Below are 18667 nucleotides of genomic sequence, written 5' to 3'. Positions count from 1 at the left end.
TCCTTGTGAGAAGTAATTTGATTCCAGGCTGGCACTAAAGTGGCAGAGGAACAACGTCAGGCGGTAATTGAAGGAGACAAGCTCTTCCCTGCACTCTCTCTGGTAAATATCATTTTCACGGTGATAAAACATCATTTGAAGCTGTTAAACATAATGGGCTGTTTCAATAATCCATGGTGGCATCATCTAATCACAGTAATCACTGTTTGTGAAGGACCTCGAATGTTTGGCTCTCATGGCGCAGCGGACGCACGCGGTAATGTGGCATCAAAATAAACGCAAGACCGCTTCGTGCATTTAGACAGGGCAAACGGTTTTCACAGGACACCTCCCAAAGCTGATCGCATATAAAGAAAATAATCAACCTGTAAACAAGCAATAAAAGCCACCATGAAAAAGACCGCCCCAAGTGAATGATAAAAAGCAGCATGTTTATGAGGCATTTCAAAGGGAGAGGAAAACGCTTTCTAAATCATTTGCACATCAGAGGCAGCTAGTATGACAGTCAATAATAGCAGACTATTATACTAGATTTCTTCTTTCACTGTGAACTTCTTTGCTTTTCCTTCAATATATGCAATTAACTTAAGTATTATTTGACTCTAAGGACTTGAATTAAAGTAGAAACCTAATTATTAGGAATGGCCTTTGCAAAGAAAAAAGAAAAAATCATTTATTTCTTATCACAATTTCTTTAATCCCTCAGCCGAAAAACATTTCTGATATTTTCATGTTCAACCAAAATCCCAATTTCATTTCGTAGTCTGTGAACAGAGGCCCTGTTAATGCTTTTTAAAATTCATCAGCTGAAACTATTAATGCCCATTCGGGTGTCTGGGCTGCTGACAAATGGTGAGGTCATTCTCAGCGTGACATACTTACTCAAGATAATGTGATCACTCTTCAGAAATGAAGGGCTGGAATAATGGATAATACAACAAATCATTGGGGGCTTTTTTCCATCGTATTAGACCTAAATCTTGCAGCTGATATCCATTAGGAGCCGTTGGAGAGAAGTTTGAGAGAACTCGTTCTGAAATGATAGACTAGACGGAGTCAAAGTGACCCAGCACACAAAAAGGGTGTCACGTACAGGAACTGTACCTGGATTAAGATGGACCATTCTTCAATAATGAGGTCAGCAGTTCGGATATAAGCTGAGGGTCTTTGCAATAGACTGTCCGTAATAGTTGTAAGAGATACTGGGGGTATTTTGAAAACCCATTCATCTTCTTGTTACCTGGATATGAGGGTTCATTCAGGATATAATGGACAAAAAGAAATTCAGCAAATTCTACATTGTGCAGAAAACAAGCTAGAGCCACTGCAAAATGCGGCCCAGTCACAAATTCCACCCAACATGTGCATACTTTGGTGATGTAACGGTGCATAAAATGACAGGTAATAGTCCGCATCAGGCAAAAGGGCAAATCGGGGATGCTGTGTGGACTCAAAGAAATCCCTCATGAATCATAAAATGACAAATGAGATGCTTGTTGGATTCACTGACTCATACAACAGATGACCATCACAAGAAATGCACATCAAGTGTGTGATTTGGGACAACCAATGCTACATGCACAGCTTTTTGGTTACAGAAAAATGTAGCTTTCTGTTGAATTTCATAATTCTTTAACTACTAAAACCATGATAATCTTGTAAGGATGAGTCATATCTGGGCTTTTCTGATTGCTACCTAGTCAGAAAAACCCAAATATTACAGCCAAGGTTTGACTGCTTAGAGTGAGCCAGTTAGCCCCTGCTGGTAGATGCCATTACTACACCGTTGGGCACAAAAAAAATACTAGTTTTATTTTGTTTATTTATTGTGCTATTATTTTTCTATTTTGCTATTTGCTATTATATTCTCTCACAAATGTTTTGGTTGCACCGAGAAACTTTGCGTTCGCTCACAAAACATTTTGCGTTCTCCTGAGAAACTCTGAGTTTGTTTGCAAAAACCTTTGTGCTCCCCCGAAAAAATTTGTGTTCGCTCACAAAACGTTTTGCATTCCGCTGAGAAACTTTGTGTTCATTCGCAAAACCTTTGTGTTCCCCCGAGAAACTTTGCGTTTGCTCGCAAAACCTTTGTGCTCCCCCGAGAAACTTTGCGTTCGCTCACAAAACGTTTTGCATTCCCCCAAGAAACTTTGCGTTCGCTCACTAAACTTTTGCATTCCACTGAGAAACTTTGCGTTTGCTCACAAAACGCTTTGCGTTCCCCCGAGAAGCTTTGTGTTCGCTCGCAAAAACTTTGTGTTCCCCCGAGAAATTTTGCGTTTGCTCGCAAAACCTTTGCGTTCTGCGGAAAAACTCTGCGTTTGCTCACAAAAAACGTTTGGCGTTCCACCAAGAAACTTTGTGTTTGCTTGCAAAACGTTTTGCGTTCCCCCGAGAAACTTTGCGTTCACTCAAAAAACGTTTTGCGTTCCTCTGAGAAACTTTGCATTAGCTCACAAAACATTTTGCATTCTCCCAAGAAACTTTGCGTTTAACCGAGAAACTTTGTGTTCGCTTGTAAAACATTTGCATTCCCCCAAGAAACTTTGCGTTCGCTCATAAAACCTTTGTGTTCCCCTGAGAAACTTTACGTTCGCTCACAAACGTTTTGCACTCCCCTGAGAAACTTTGCGTTCGCTCGCAAAACCTTTGTGCTCCCCCGAGAAACTTTGCGTTCGCTCACAAAACATTTAGCATTCCCCCAAGAAACTTTGCGTTTGCTCACTAAACTTTTGCATTCCACTGAGAAACTTTGCATTTGCTCACAAAACGTTTTGCGTTCCCCCGAGAAGCTTTGTGTTCGCTCGCAAAAACTTTGTGTTCCCCCGAGAAATTTTGCGTTTGCTCGCAAAACTTTTGCGTTCTGCGGAAAAACTCTGCGTTTGCTCACAAAAAACGTTTGGCGTTCCACCAAGAAACTTTGTGTTTGCTTGCAAAACGTTTTGCGTTCCCCCGAGAAACTTTGCGTTCACTCAAAAAACGTTTTGCGTTCCTCTGAGAAACTTTGCATTAGCTCACAAAACATTTTGCATTCTCCCAAGAAACTTTGCGTTTAACCGAGAAACTTTGTGTTCGCTTGTAAAACGTTTGCATTCCCCCAAGAAACTTTGCGTTCGCTCATAAAACCTTTGTGTTCTCCTGAGAAACTTTATGTTCGCTCACAAACGTTTTGCGCTCCCCTGAGAAACTTTGCGTTCGCTCACAAAACGTTTTGCGTTCGCTCACAAACGTTTTGCGCTCCCCTGAGAAACTTTGCGTTCGCTCACAAAACATTTTGCGTTCGCTGGTAAAACGTTTGCGTTCCGCCAAGAAACTTTGCGTTCACTTGTAAAACGTTTGCGTTCCGCCAAGAAACTTTGCGTTCACTTGTAAAACGTTTGTGTTCTGCCAAGAAACTTTGCGTTCGCTTGTAAAACGTTTGCATTCCGGCAATAAACTTTGCGTTCGCTTGTAAAACGTTTGCGTTCCGCCAAGAAACTTTGCGTTCACTTGTAAAACGTTTGCATTCCGCCAAGAAACTTTGCGTTCGCATTCCGCCAAGAAACTTTGCGTTCGCTTGTAAAACGTTTGCGCTCCGCCAAGAAACTTTGCGTTCCCTTGTAAAACGTTCGCATTCCGCCAAAAAACTTTGCGTTCGCTTGTAAAACATTCGAGCTCCGCCAAGAAACTTTGCGTTCGCTTGTAAAACGTTTGCGTTCCGCCAAGAAACTTTGCGTTCACTTGTAAAACGTTTGCGTTCCGCCAAGAAACTTTGCGTTCGCTTGTAAAACGTTTGCATTCCGCCAAGAAACTTTGCGTTCGCTTGTAAAACGTTTGCATTCCGCCAAGAAACTTTGCGTTCGCTTGTAAAACGTTTGCATTCCGCCAAGAAACTTTGCGTTCGCTTGTAAAACGTTTGCGTTCCGCCAAGAAACTTTGCGTTCGCTTGTAAAACGTTCGCATTCCGCCAAGAAACTTTGCGTTCGCTTGTAAAACGTTCGCATTCCGCCAAGAAACTTTGCGTTCACTTGTAAAACGTTTGCGTTCCGCCAAGAAACTTTGCGTTCACTTGTAAAACGTTTGCATTCCGCCAAGAAACTTTGCGTTCACTTGTAAAATGCTTGCGTTCCGCCAAGAAACTTTGCGTTCGCTTGTAAAACGTTTGCATTCCGCCAAGAAACTTTGCGTTCGCTTGTAAAACGTTTGCATTTCGCCAAGAATCTTTGCGTTCACTTGTAAAACGCTTGCGTTCCGCCAAGAAACTTTGCGTTCGCTTGTAAAACTTTGCATTCCGCCAAGAAACTTTTTACGTTTTGCAAAAACATTTGCAAGAGAACGCAAAAGACAAATTGACACAATTTTTCCTCCATCTCCATTTTTCCTCCATCTCCTCCATTTTTCCTTTGTCATGTACCTTTAGGGGCTTCATAATCAGGTGATTGGCAAAAAAAATCTCCTGCATATGAAACTGTGCCCACGAGTGCACTCTGTTGTGAAGGATTTCACATGAACTCTTGCTGATTTTTCTAGGGCAGTCTCACAGAGCACACACGTTATCAAACAAAGATCACACACTGTGAATTCTTGACATTATGCGAGAGGGCACAGGGAGCAGCTACAACACTTTTTGCTAACATCTCTGACGACATATGACATTGTGTTCACACAAACGGAAGACTTTTAAATGCTGACCTCTCATGCACAGAAGCATGACACAGCCGACAGGGGGTTCACTGTTGCATTGATAATTCAAAGAGACTCAACAGACTTTATACCATGGATTAAGAAACTAGGAATTCATCCTACAGGACATGGAAAGCAGATAAAAGGAGCTTCAAGACAAATGTACAAAAGAGCACAAAAGTCATCTATACTGCAATGGTTGTCAAGAGGTACTTAACTCCTCTTTTGTGTAATCATGATGGACACATCAAGGCCTATGTAATTATCTACATTATGAAATAATACATGCTTTAATGTTAACGCAGATCTATGCCCTTTCAAATGCTACACATCATGTGCTCACTTCACTAAATTTGCATAATAGAGGCACATCAAGTAAACAAAAGCCATACAGGATTGAAGATGCATTGATAAAATGACTAGAATGGCATTTCCCAACAAAGAAAAAAAAACAAACATATTCAATCTCAGTCCATTTCTTCCCTTTATGTTTGCACAAAATCTTGAGATTGCTCTGTGTGGACTATAGGCAAACATTGTGAAGTATCTGCAATTTCAGCAGCATTTGAAATAATATAAAACTTTGATTCTTATACTTTATGAACTAATCTGTTATGATTGCTTATTCACCTTTACAAAAAAGTACCATGATACATGATGTTATCAGATAACGGTAAATAATATATAATGATACTGAAAGCAAGATTACCATATGCATTTACCATAAGGCACAGTATGCACATTGTATTCCAAGGCACTTCAAAGAATACTATAATTTAACCATAATAATAGCCCCAAAAATATGTTATTACCATTACCATTTTCCATGCTACAATGGATAAAATCCTAAGTATATTCAAATAGCATGGAATTTACATTGTACTCCAAGGCGCTTCATAGTATACTATAGTATTATCATCATAGCAGTGTCCAAAACCATGATAATACCATTGTACCTTGATTAATTCATGGTACTGTATGATTGACATTCACCACAGAATTAATTTAGTACTCCATTTTGGAGTACCTTGTGTTACATGAACACAAAAAGAAAAGGAAAAAGGAAAAAAGAACATGATAATACCGTAGTACTTTTTGTCTGTCAATTGTTTTATGTTTTGAATACTTAAAAATACTGACTGAAAACCGAATCAACTTTGAGGGCGCGAACGACATGTGTAAAAAAAAAAATACTGAGATTTTCAACATAAACATTATTGTCCGATTTTTTTTACCTGTTCATCCTGATGTTGAACTTTCTCCAGGAGTCTGTCGAGACATCCACGACTTCTCATCAAAACCTCGAAGACATCACACAAACCACCTGCAGATTTTGGCATTTGTTTAGTTCACCTCTGACCTATTGGCATCACCTATGACCTGTTTAAAGAAAGCGCGGAGCTCTTTTCCATTGTTTCATTCATTCAGTGATGCGTTCCGCAGTTCTGTCCGCGTCCTCGCCTCGCGCTGCGTTTTCACCATGAAATGAGATTCATATCGAACATACAGTATTTCTCAACACTGTGCCGCTTCTAATCTCTATCAAATCTCTTAAAAGCTCGATTCCCCTCCCTTCCTCTCGCTCTATCGCTCTCTCAATGTGCGTGTGTCTCTTTCTCTCTCTCTCTTTTCACTCCACGCTGTCATGCTGTTTGTGCTGGTCACTCTACCCCTCATGTTCAGTTTGGGGAGTGTTGATGTTCATTTTAATCTCTTTTATTGTACTTTTAAACAGTATATTTTGCTGGGGACCTCAAGCACAATTCGTTATTAAAATGGAGTCACATTCTGAAAAATGCATGTGTAGCTACTTTGTGGTGAAAAAAAGGCTAATATTTGTTTATTGGGTTTTGATTAGCTCAGACAAACCTAATGAAATCATTTTAATGGTAAAAAGTCTATTTTAAAACGTGCTAAGGTCTTAGAAATTTACTTTTACATTCCTACATATAATTTAAATCTTAAAAACAAATTGATTTGATGACTATGTTTTAATTGTAACCAAATAAAAGGTGCTGAAAATACACACAGCTTAATTATTTAAAAAAAAAAAAAAAACAGAATAAAAGTTTTTTATTCATGGATTTTTATTTTATTTTATTTTTTATTTTTTTTGATGGTTACTACTTTTGACTCAAACAAAAAAATGGCATTCAGCATCTTGGCTATGCTACACATCTTAATGCATTTTTAAATAAATTTATAGATGCAGAAAAAAAAAAATCATATTGATCCATAATCCTACATTACTGTGACTGCAAGCATGAAAACATAAAGTCAATAGAATCTCAATAGAACATAACAGAGCATGTAAAGTGCTGCATATTTGTAATATTTTTTCATTGAAAGAAACAGATATGAAAAATACAACATTTTTTGGTTCAAATCTGTCAAAAAAACGTATATCTTAATTTGGAACCAATCTTAAAAGGATCAAATAAGTCCTCTATGAATCAAATAAGACCTTGCTGTAGGATAACATTAAATTATTTATTAATAATTATTTATTTATTCAGTAAACATCTGCTAGTATTACATGTTATGTGAGTAGATAATATCTGACATATGTACATTTATATACAGTATGTGCCAGTCAGAGGAGAATGGTCTTTCCCAACTGAGTCTCGGTTCCTCTCTCTCTTCCACCTGAACATCTCATTGAGATTTTTCTTTGCTACTGTCACCTTTGACTTGTTCACTAGGGTCATTTAGGCTCTGTAAGGCTGCTTTGAAAGAATATGTATTGTGAAAAGCATTAATAAAACTGACTTGACTTGCCAAATTATGATAAAAATTCCATTAGTATTCCCTTGGGATTTTCATTTTGTGATTCAGTACCTTTAACAACACCTTCTGTTGACTTCAACCTTAGGCTGCAGGTGTGACATCCTGTCAAAAGCAGAAAAATCTCTCACCTAGTGCTTCGGCTTGAGCGAATACACAGACTAAATAAAAACCATCTGTTTTTTGTGTAAATGTTGAATTGATCACTTTAAAACAACTGCACTGCATGATCAGCCAGAAAGTGTGACTTTGTCATCCAAAAGCTAATATGAGGTCTAATGGCTGGAAAATCTGAATAAAGAGATGCAAATCAACACATAACTGAATAGTTGTGGTACAAAACTTACATGAGATATCATTTGAGGTATATTGTATGTAAAAAATAATAATAATAAAAAAGTTTGTCAATGAAATATACACAGTCAAACCAAAATTTATTCAGACACCTTGAACATTTCATTCATTAATTCAGTTTATTCACTAGAGTTTAAAAAATGGTAATAAAATATGACAAGATCTCAGAGATAAACTGTGTCAGATAACACTTAAGAAAAACATGGTCAAGTCAAAGTGTCTGAATAATTTTTGGTCCCCAATTTTTATCAGTTTTACTGGTAGTCCACTGTATGAAGAATTTTTGGGTATAATATGTCACAGTTTATTTTATTTTGCTATCCTCACTTACATAAATGAACTATAGTGTCCTGAACCCACTAGTAAAAATATATAAAAAATGTCTGAATAATTTTTGGTTTGTATTTAAGATACTTTTAGAGATTTTGGATGTACGTAGTTTGGGGACAAATTTGCAGCTAAATTCCATAAGGGACATTTGGTGATAAGAAAATGATTAATTATTAACAATACTCTTTTTTAGTCTTTAAAAATGCAAAAGGTTTTCTTTTAAGATATATTTGAGGTATTGTTAAGTCAATGACATGCCCTCATTTAGCTAAAAACGTGTGTAACCTCAGGCTCTTCCATGGAGCTTGTCAATAATAAGTTCACTGCAAATCCTTTGAGAAAAAAAATATATGCTAAATGGCATCTTCTTTCCTACTAAATATGGACACTGTATATTGCCCATGTCACGACATATAGAGACAACAGATGGGGAATTACATTAAAACATATTTAATCACATAGTATAGGGGAAAGTTATGTGAGTTATGTAATCAGATTACTTTTTGTCAAGTAACTACTAAAGTAATGCATTAATTTTAAATTTACAACAAAATATCTGAGATACCTTTACGAATAAGTAATGCAAATTACTTTGTTTTCCCATTTATTTACTGACTTTGCATTTCCTTCAGGCTGAGGCTTATTCTTCACTTCAGTTCTGGTGTGAAATAGCCTTTATATTTGCAAAAAATTAAGTTTTAAGTTTTTTTGTTATTAAAAAACAAACAATCAAGCCCAGTCCAGTTGAAAAAAAAGTAATGTAAACAAAATGTGAAATTGTTATGGGTTTTGGCCGTTCATTTACATGACAACTATGTTATGGCAGCCTGAAAATGTAAGCATTTGAAAACAGATTTCAAAGTGCAAGTTCTTGAAAATTATACCGTTATCGCCCTTGTGTGAACTACAAAAACTCAAATTTGTGAAAACAAGATGTCATGCGCATTCGTATTATGTGTTCAGTCTATAGGCATGTAGCGTTTCTTTACAAAGTGACATCGCCAACTACTGACCTGCATGAATAATACAGCATTTTTTGTCGTTTTCGCTGATCCATGTGAACGGGGATCAACGTTGTACGCAAAACTTTTCAAAAATGCAAAGGAAAAACTTCCGTTTTTTAGTATATCGTTGTCATGTAAACCTAAACTAATATTTTTTTTTCTTCTTTCTCGTTCTCAGAACTTCCCTAACATTCTGACAAGGTTCTCTCAAAGTTATGAGCAAACGTTCTTTCAGTAACATTAATACAACATTAGTTCAAAGTTATCTGGTCTTTAATAACGTTATCAAAACATTAGCACAAAAATGTTATTTATACATCATTCATGGAACGTTTTTCTGAAACATTTCAGTCAGACGTTTGTCTAATGTTTTTTAAACATTACTGTTTACTTTTTTCAGATGGTTCATAGAACATTCAAAAGTAACATTCCCATAATTCTTGCAAAATAACGTTCACATAACCAGTTTTCAACTTTTATAACGTAACGCATTACTTTCTATAAAAAAAAAGTAACTAAGTAATGCAATTAGTTACTTTTTTTAGGGAGTAATGCAATATTGTAATGCATTATTTTTAAAAGTAACTTTCCCAAAAACTGATTAATACAAATTCGCTTTAATATAAAATAGCAAACCAAATATTAAAACAATCATTTCATATATGACCAAAGACACCTTAATGATGAAAAGAACACTTACTTCATGGGGAAAATATAGCAAAACGCCAGTGCATTTTAGGGTTAAAGTAGGGATCAGCATTCTTTTGTGAGACCATGCATAGGTAATTCCAGTGTTGTATTTTTAGTGCAATAGGGAAACTGTGCAGGGTCTGAAGACATTAAAGTTGCATAAACTCAAGGGGGATGTTCCAAGACCTGGAACCACCTGCTTAACACGAAAGCAGCTGATCACGATTATATAATATAGCACAAATATGTTTCAAACAAAACATTTCAACTAAATAATAATAAATTGGATAATGAAACAACTGATAAAGTGTTTGATAAAGTAATGAATGACACCTGTGGTTCCTCTGCTAGAAAAAGTGTGTGAACTTGAGGAGAACTGACTTCATACATCCACTAAGTTAATACAAAAGTAAAAAAAAAAGTTAGTTCTTCTGAGAAAAGCTCTAGCAGCATTGCAAATGACACTTAAATTTTTACATTTTTAAGTGTGGCTTGAGTGTCCAGATACTTTTTGGGGCTTCTGTACATCTGATCTACTGAATGAAATAGCCAGTGAGTAACTGGGTTCAAACTAGGGCTCAAGACCTTTACCTTCATCTCCCCGAACAGGCCAGCTAAGAGAGTCTGAATTATTCAGTGTCGATTAGAGCACCAAACCAGCACTGGAAAAGATCCAGATCAGTTCACACTCTTTATTTTCATTTATAACCAGTGCACGAAATGGTAAAAATTGCTGTTGTATGTATAGCTTATTCTATCAAGCATCATTCCACTAAAAGCTACGAGGCCAGCAAGCATAATTCTTGAGAAAGTATACCCTAATCATAGCTTCACAGAGACATTTCTGGCCAAGAATCAGTGTTGCCAAGTCTGCGTTTTTTTTTTTTTTTTTTTTTTTCATGTCCGCAGGTTGAAGCGACCCCAAATAACATGATATTTAGGAATGCAAATTTTACCAGAGGAATCCCTCCAAAAACACAAATTTTACCCCCCGGAATGTGATTTTTACTGGGAGACCCCCCCTGAATAGGCACTAGTTTTGAGTAGCAATTGGGCAGGTTTTGTTCTGAAAACCTGGCAACCCTGCCTAGAATATACTTTTAATAAACAGTAGGCTAATAAGGATGTTGAACATGTTTGAGAGTGTCTGTGTGCACTAGAGTTCAGCATAGATAGCCTACCCAGGCTACTTTTGTTACAAACATTACCAAATTTTGTAGGGCCTGTCTAGAACAGAGTTTAGCACATAGCGTCCCATTTGAAATACGCCATGTCAAGTTAAAAGCTGTCAAGTTCTCAGACTGATTCATTCTTTTGCACTTAGTCTGTTAAGCGCTCTAGTAATGGCGTTGTTCGTGAGTGCTGTTGAAAATTTGACTTGTTTTTGTAGAGATGCTACTGAGGGGCCATTTACACAACACTGTTTTCAACTAAAATGTGAAATTGTTATGGGTTTTGGCCGTTCATTTACATGACAACTATGTTTTGGCAGCCTGAAAATGTAAGCATTTGAAAACAGATTTCAAAGTGCAAGTTCTTGAAAATTATACCGTTATCGCCCTTGTGTGAACTACAAAAACTCAAATTTGTGAAAACAAGATGTCATGCGCATTCGTATTATGTGTTCAGTCTATAGGCATGCAGTGTTTCTTTACAAAGTGACCGCCAACTACTGACTGCATGAATAATACAGCATTTTTTGTCGTTTTCGCTGATCCATGTGAACGGGGATCAACGTTGTACGCAAAACTTTTCAAAAATGCAAAGGAAAAACATCCGTTTTTTAGTATATAGTTGTCATGTAAACCTAAACTAATATTTTTTTTTTCTTCTTTCTCGTTCTCAGAACTTCCCTAACATTCTGACAAGGTTCTCTCAAAGTTATGAGCAAACGTTCTTTCAGTAACATTAATACAACATTAGTTCAAAGTTATCTGGTCTTTAATAACGTTATCAAAACATTAGCACAAAAATGTTATTTATACATCATTCATGGAACGTTTTTCTGAAACATTTCAGTCAGACGTTTGTCTAATGTTTTTTAAACATTACTGTTTACTTTTTTCAGATGGTTCATAGAACATTCAAAAGTAACATTCCCATAATACTTGCAAAATAACGTTCACATAACCAGTTTTCAACTTTTGAAGAACATTTAGCAAAACATTCTTAAAACATAATTTTGTTTGCTGTGGACCTGCCAGTCACTGTAAAGAACTAAATAAAACACAGACCAATGTTGAGAAATAGATGAAAGCCACAAGAATGACCAGCTGCAGCCTGCGGGCTACTGACCACTGCATGTGATCATGCTGTATTTGTTGATTTTCTTTCCATTGCATTCAATAAAGCTACAACTAGTATACATCATGTGTGCCTATTACAAATGCAGAGCATGTTTGGCCTGCAATCAGCAGCCTTTTAAAGCGTGCGAGTTCGACTCACACTGAGACAAAACCTCATGTCGTGGCACATTTCGCATTTATCTCAGAGTGAACAGAACCTCCTGCCGTTCAATTGCACATTTGCTTTCCCCCCACCTGATTAATATTTAAAATGTGTAAATAAATCATTAACGTATGAAGCCCCTCAGGTAGTGGAGAGTTCATTTAGTGATGTTGTTAGTGTCCACATTTGTGTTTGTATTGATTTGTGACTTCACCTTTGCGTGTGAGTAAGTGTGTGTGTAGAAGGTCAATGCACCTTGAGGTAGGTGAAATGCTAGGTGCTTTGATTAGTGTGTGTGTGTGTGTGTGTGTGTGCATGCACGTTTTTTGTGATTTATGAGGACACAAATTTGTATAATGACAGGGGTATTACACTGGTATTACGACGTAAACATGTAATATGAGGACATTTCATGAGTCCTCATATTTAAAATATAGCTTTAAAAACATACTAAACAATGTTTCATTAAAAATGTAAAAATGCTGAATTTCTGTGATGGGAAAGTTTAGGGGTAGAGGTAGTGTAGGGGGATAGGATATACAGTTTGTACAGTATAAAAACCATTATGCCTATGGAATGTCCTCACTAAGATAGCAAAACAAACCTGTGTGTGTGTGTGTGTGGTGCTGGTATTCCCTGGGTTATGGGGACCAAATGTTCCCAAACAAGTAGTAATACCAGTAAATTTTAACCTTGTGGGGACATTTTTTGGTTCCCATGAGAAAACAAGCTTTTAAATCATACAGAATGATCTTTTTTGAAAATCTAAAATAGCAGAAAGTTTTCTGTGATGGGTAGGTTTAGTGTAAGGGGATAAAATATACAGTTTGTACAGTATAAAAACCATTACATCTATGGAATGTCCCCATAAAACATGCATGTGTGTGTGTGTGTGTGTGTGTGTGTGTGTGTGTGTGTTTGTGTGTGTGACTCTAACTAGTGTTGTCACAGGGGTCTAGACAGATGGCTCTGTGTTTTATTCTCTCTGGTTCTGGCTGCAGTTATGGATGCTGTTTGAAGTTTGCGGTAACAAAGTCATATCTTGCAATCCCATTTCATTACCCTCTCATAGTCTTCCCATTAAATTATGTGATTTGTTTTGTTTTCTTTGGGCACATTAACAAGACACTGTATCAGAAGAGGATAATTTACAAAATGAAATGGTTTTGACAAATTGGATAGAGTTTTTGTTATATTTTTTATGATGCCTAGATAATGCAACAGAATCGGTCTGTTCTTGCTGATATAAGATTTATCAAACAAATGCAGCAGGGGATTTAGCTTCAAATAACATCAGCTGGAGATTTCTTTGTTCTGCTGCTATGCACCCTTGTTACTTTTGCCTGTCGCAATCTATCCACACCATCATGAACCATGAGCCGTTTGGTGTGCGTATAAATTTGGTGGACAGTGTACTGTCAGAAACGTGTCTTTAGTTGTCAGTCACCCTCTGCATAAAACAAACACACGCAAATATGGTCCTCAAGTGATTTCACATCTGTCAAGCTGTTCTTTGAGTTTCAACTGGCCAGGACCCAATGGACCATGAAGATGACTCATATAAAATCAAACTTGTTTTAAAAATGTCAGTTTAGGTTATTTAGTCCATGTGCATCACATCACCTCTGTTAATGTATCTTCTCTAGACTGTCAGTGATCATTTCCATGTGCAATTGCTCGATAAGATAATGTAAGACAAGATACTGCATGTCCAAAGCACTCTAATGTTTGTGTACATTATATTTTTTTTCCACAGAATATTACTTTGTATTTTTATCAAGTTTTTGGCCAAGTCTCACTATTAACTACGACTTTTGCCTTAATAAACTCCTAATTATGGCTTATTAATAGTTAGTAAGGTAGTTGTTAAGTCTAAACAAATCTTCATGTTAAAGATTTTTAATACTTTAATTCATCAAGGACGCATTAAATTGATCAAAATTGACTGTAAACAGACATTTATAATGCTACAAATGATTTCTATTCCAAATAAATGCTGTTCTTTTGAACTTCATATTCATCAGAAAATTTTGAAAAAAATGTATCACAGTTTCCACAAAACTATTAAGTAACAAAACCTGTTTCCACATTGATAATATTAAGAACCAATATTAATAACTGAGCATCAAATCAGCATATTAGAATGATGACTGGAGTAATGATGCTGAAAATTCATCTTTGATCACAGGGATAAATAAAATTTTACAATATATTCCATTAGTATATTTATTTTAAATTGTAATAATATTTCATAATCTTACTGTTTTTACTGTATTTTTGATCAAATAAATGCAGCCTTGGCGAGCACAAAAATATATATTTAGTAAGAACATCATGCATCCATTTTCCAATCCAATTTTTTGTCTTATACTGAATCACTGGTACACCTAATATTAAGTGTTTATATAAACTATAGGGTATGCATAGACGTCACTTTCCCGCCGGAACGCGCTCCCTCAGCTGGACTGAGTGGCAAAAGAGCTGCTGCATGACTGGATTTAATAGAGGAAACTGTGAAAACGCAAGTAAAATTAACGATTACACTAAAGGTTGGACTCGAAAGTGTTCATTATGACATGTCAAAGAAACCTAATCCATGGATATTGACATGCAGCCAGGAATCGTGTTTCCTTACATTTATATGTGCCTGATTTCGACGCCGGAGAAATACATAAAGCAAATCGGCTTTTGAATGCTTTATATAACTACAATATAGGTAGGTCTAAATCGGAGTGATCACTTATATCAATGTTATATATTTCGTCATATCGTCCAGCCCTAAAACTTGTATAGTTTTTGTCAGTATTTATTTAAAAACACCCAGTTATGCAGAATATAACATGGTAAATATTTAATTAAGATAAGTTGTCAACACAATATATAACAATACAATATATAGGGTATGATTTTACCCCAAAAATCCAACATTTTGACACAAAATGATAACATCAAAACATGTTTCTTTGCCTGGAGTCCAGCTGTTTCTGTGAATTGCAGTGATCCATTTGTTTATTTTTTCTGTAGCTTTCAGCAGTCTGTAAAAATATACCTCAGATTTTGTGTCAGAGGTATTTGTACAGTCAGTTGCAAAGCTCTTTCCCGTTTTGGATTTATTTTGTGTGTTTTTCATGGCATTCAGGCTGAAAACCAATGCTGCCACTCATTCTTTTGCCACTCAGTGGGCGTAACCGCAGTCATAACGGTCGACGGTGACATCACGTGCATACCCTCTATTCGGACTATTTTAGACTGGTTCGGGTCATACCACTGCGGAGTAGCACAGTACCTGCGTGACTCTTCGTAGACATAAACAGACCTCCGGCTAGGTGGCTACAACGTCCTTCCGCAATATGCATATGTAGTCAAGTCCTTTTGAGAAAAGTCTGTTCACTCGGCCGCCATATTTGCAACGCCTCCGGTCATCCAAGACCAAGTCCTATCTATTTGAATGGGGGAATCCTGAATTCTCAAAACCTGCTTGGCGAACTCACAATTAAATAACATATTTCAAATCAACAACAAAACCTGACATGAAATGTCCCATACATGTTGTTTCTTATGCTCAAATAGCATTAAAAAAAGCTTATTTTTCAGGCTAGATGAACCAATGCGCATGTGCAGTCCTAAGCGCGAGTCTCAGGTTTCCATGGGAACCGAAGCTTCCAACGGCAGCTGTAGTGACGCAATGACTTTATCCATCAGCGATTGGCTCTTTTATTTAGAAGGCGGGAAGTATTACGCCATATTGTGCATTGCAGTTTCTCCCATTCATAACTAATAGGAGTGAACAGACTTTTTACGGCTAGAGCCTCAAAAGTTACGGACTACACTGCAGCTTTAAACAATTATCAGTTTTCAAAGCTAATGCGTAATCTTTCATGTGTGACAGCATGCCCTGGTCTCCCATGAGCTACAATAAACACTAGTTGCGTCCCAATTCACGTACGTGTATTCTATGACGTTTTTAAGTACAAATGGTGCGAGTAGTGTGTTCACACAAATTCCAAAAAGAAAAAGTGCACTTTAAATACCGGGATGATGCACTAAATTAACGGAAAAATCAAAGCGTGGAATGTTAGTGTCACAGTCCATTTCCCATAATCCTCCCTGCCAATCACCTGGGCTGTGTTCAGCCCCGACAAAACGTTGCAAAACATTTTTTAAACGGAAACGGTGGTGCGTTGAACACCCTGTTCTGATGACGCAGGAGTTGCAACTATGGCAGCTGAGAAGGCCATACTTTGTGTTCTTTTTGAATAATTTTCGGAGCCTGATGAAGTCGGTATAAATACTGCAAAATACGCTCGATGTTACAGTCATGCCCTTGCCGTCCAGAATAAAAGAAAACATTCCAATCGAGTGAAGGGATTTGTGGAAACTTCTAATTATTGTTATACAGCACTTGCCTTGCATCTCAGGATGAAAAGACAAACATTTCAGGTGAAGGATAATCCACTTCTTACCTCCAAGACTGTGTTATGATCTATATTATTTTTATTGTTTATTAGGCTGATCACTGTTGTTGTGCTATGATATTGTAATATTTACCATTATATTATCAGAGGAGAATAGAAAAGTTTATTAAAGTGTCACTTCAAAATACAACAGCAAAATATATAAGTATAGTATTTTTATGTTACATTAATACCCAGTGTGCGAGCTGTCTCTTTAATACCGCGTGGTTTATATACATCTTGCCTCTGCTTGGGCTGACATTTCTGACACGCCCACCAAACAAAAGAAAACGCATCTCAAACCCGTTGCACACCGTTGCAGACCGTTTCCAGGAAACATGTCGTTCAACCCGGAAAACGTAGCAAAACGTTGCGCACCGGTTTGAGCTTGAACGTGCCCCTGCACTCACTCCACCAATCAGCAATCACCCACACCCAGCTGCAGCTCATTACCTGAACTATTTAAGCCCCTCACATCCTCACACTCATAGTGAGGTCTTGTATTACTACGGTTTGCATTTCTGAGCGTTTGTCATTGTGTTTGCCTGCCTGTTGTTGACCCTGTTTGTTCCCGTGTACGATTCTTGGACTTGTGACAGTTATCTGCCTGCCCTGACTTACTGCCTGTTATTCGACTACGATCCTTTCTATCCCCTGCTATACCTGTCTGCCACTGTTTGACCCTTGCCTGTTTGACCACGAGATCTGTTTAATAAAGCCTGCTGATGGATCCCATGTCGTGTGACTATTCGTTATGGTTGGACACTTCATGCACTCAACTGTCACAGCTTTAATTATGTTGCAGAGGGTGAGGGGGATCAGACTCCATTGTTTAATGACAAAATAAATGTGTAAAATTCATACACTACATGGATGAGTACATAGTGTATAAGTGCATAGTGTATATATTGCATCATTTGGAACAACAGCTCTCTCCGTGGGCACAGAATCAAAGTTTAAGCAGGAAGTGTATTGTTTACGGAGGAGATTGCATCTTCCTTCCTTCACTTAGTGATGATGCCATTTCTGATGAATCCCTTGAGTCTGTGGCCCTGGTGTTTTGGGTTAAATGTGAATAGACAGATGTGCCAGAGCCAGAACTGCTGCAGAGCTCTCTGTAAATCCAAGCCATCCTCTTCAATAATGCAGGAACCCACATGTGACGGGCACATGGCCACGCTTAGAGCAGAGCATCCCTGCAGGGAGGAACACACTCCTGGGGATATAACGGTGGACGAGTGCGTCTTTACTTCTTTTGAACGCTTCTAACATCCCTCCCTTTTCATGGTGCCATTATTTAACAGGTCTTTATTTATACCAGCTATGCAGTAATGAATTTTTGATGATTGGTTTGAAGTCCGCTGTGGTTGAAAGATAAATTAGTAGAGGACCTGGGGAATTTGTGACATTTTTTTTACTTTTTTCTTAATAAACTGAGGCAAATTCATTGCAGCTTCAAAACATTCTACACGATCCCAGACGAGGAATAAGGGTCTTATCTAGAGAAACCATCACTCATTTTCTTAAAAAAAAAAAAAAATTATATAAGTTTTAACAATAAATGCTCATCTTGAACTAGCTCTCTTCTTCTTCTCTATTAGAATTCTGGCAGTGTAGACGCTGCTAAGTGTATTACTGCCCTCCACAAGTTAAAGTTTGATCTAATTGTTATATACTTGCACTAGCATATTGTATATGACAATTTAGTTCAAACTTTGACCTGTGGAGGGCAGTAATACACTTAGCAGCATCTACACTGCTGGAATTCAAATAGAGAAGAAGAAGAGAGCTAATTCAAGATGAGCATTTAAGGTTAAAAGTATATCTTTATTTATTTTTTTTAAGAAAATGACCGATCGTTTCACTAGATAAGACTCTTATTCCTCGTCTGGGATCGTGTAGAACGTTTTGAAGCTGCACTGAAACTGTAATTTTGACTTT

At 37.1% G+C, this 18667-nt stretch overlaps 1 protein-coding gene across 2 annotated transcripts in view; it reads right to left on the bottom strand.

Moving 5' to 3' along the window:
• The window catches only part of grm6a (glutamate receptor, metabotropic 6a), a 76687-nt gene extending 70254 nt beyond the window's left edge, over positions 1-6433 (bottom strand). For both annotated transcript variants that reach the window (XM_048210437.1, XM_048210438.1), the window contains exon 1: positions 5898-6433. The gene's annotated coding sequence lies outside the window, so the exon portion shown is untranslated. The remainder of the gene's footprint in view (positions 1-5897) is intronic.
• Between the last annotated feature and the right edge of the window lie 12234 nt (positions 6434-18667).

This window comes from Megalobrama amblycephala, linkage group LG12 (genome assembly GCF_018812025.1).
Source record: "Megalobrama amblycephala isolate DHTTF-2021 linkage group LG12, ASM1881202v1, whole genome shotgun sequence".
Classification (NCBI taxonomy): Eukaryota; Metazoa; Chordata; class Actinopteri; order Cypriniformes; family Xenocyprididae; genus Megalobrama; species Megalobrama amblycephala.
This window is presented reverse-complemented; position numbering and strand designations above follow the sequence as displayed.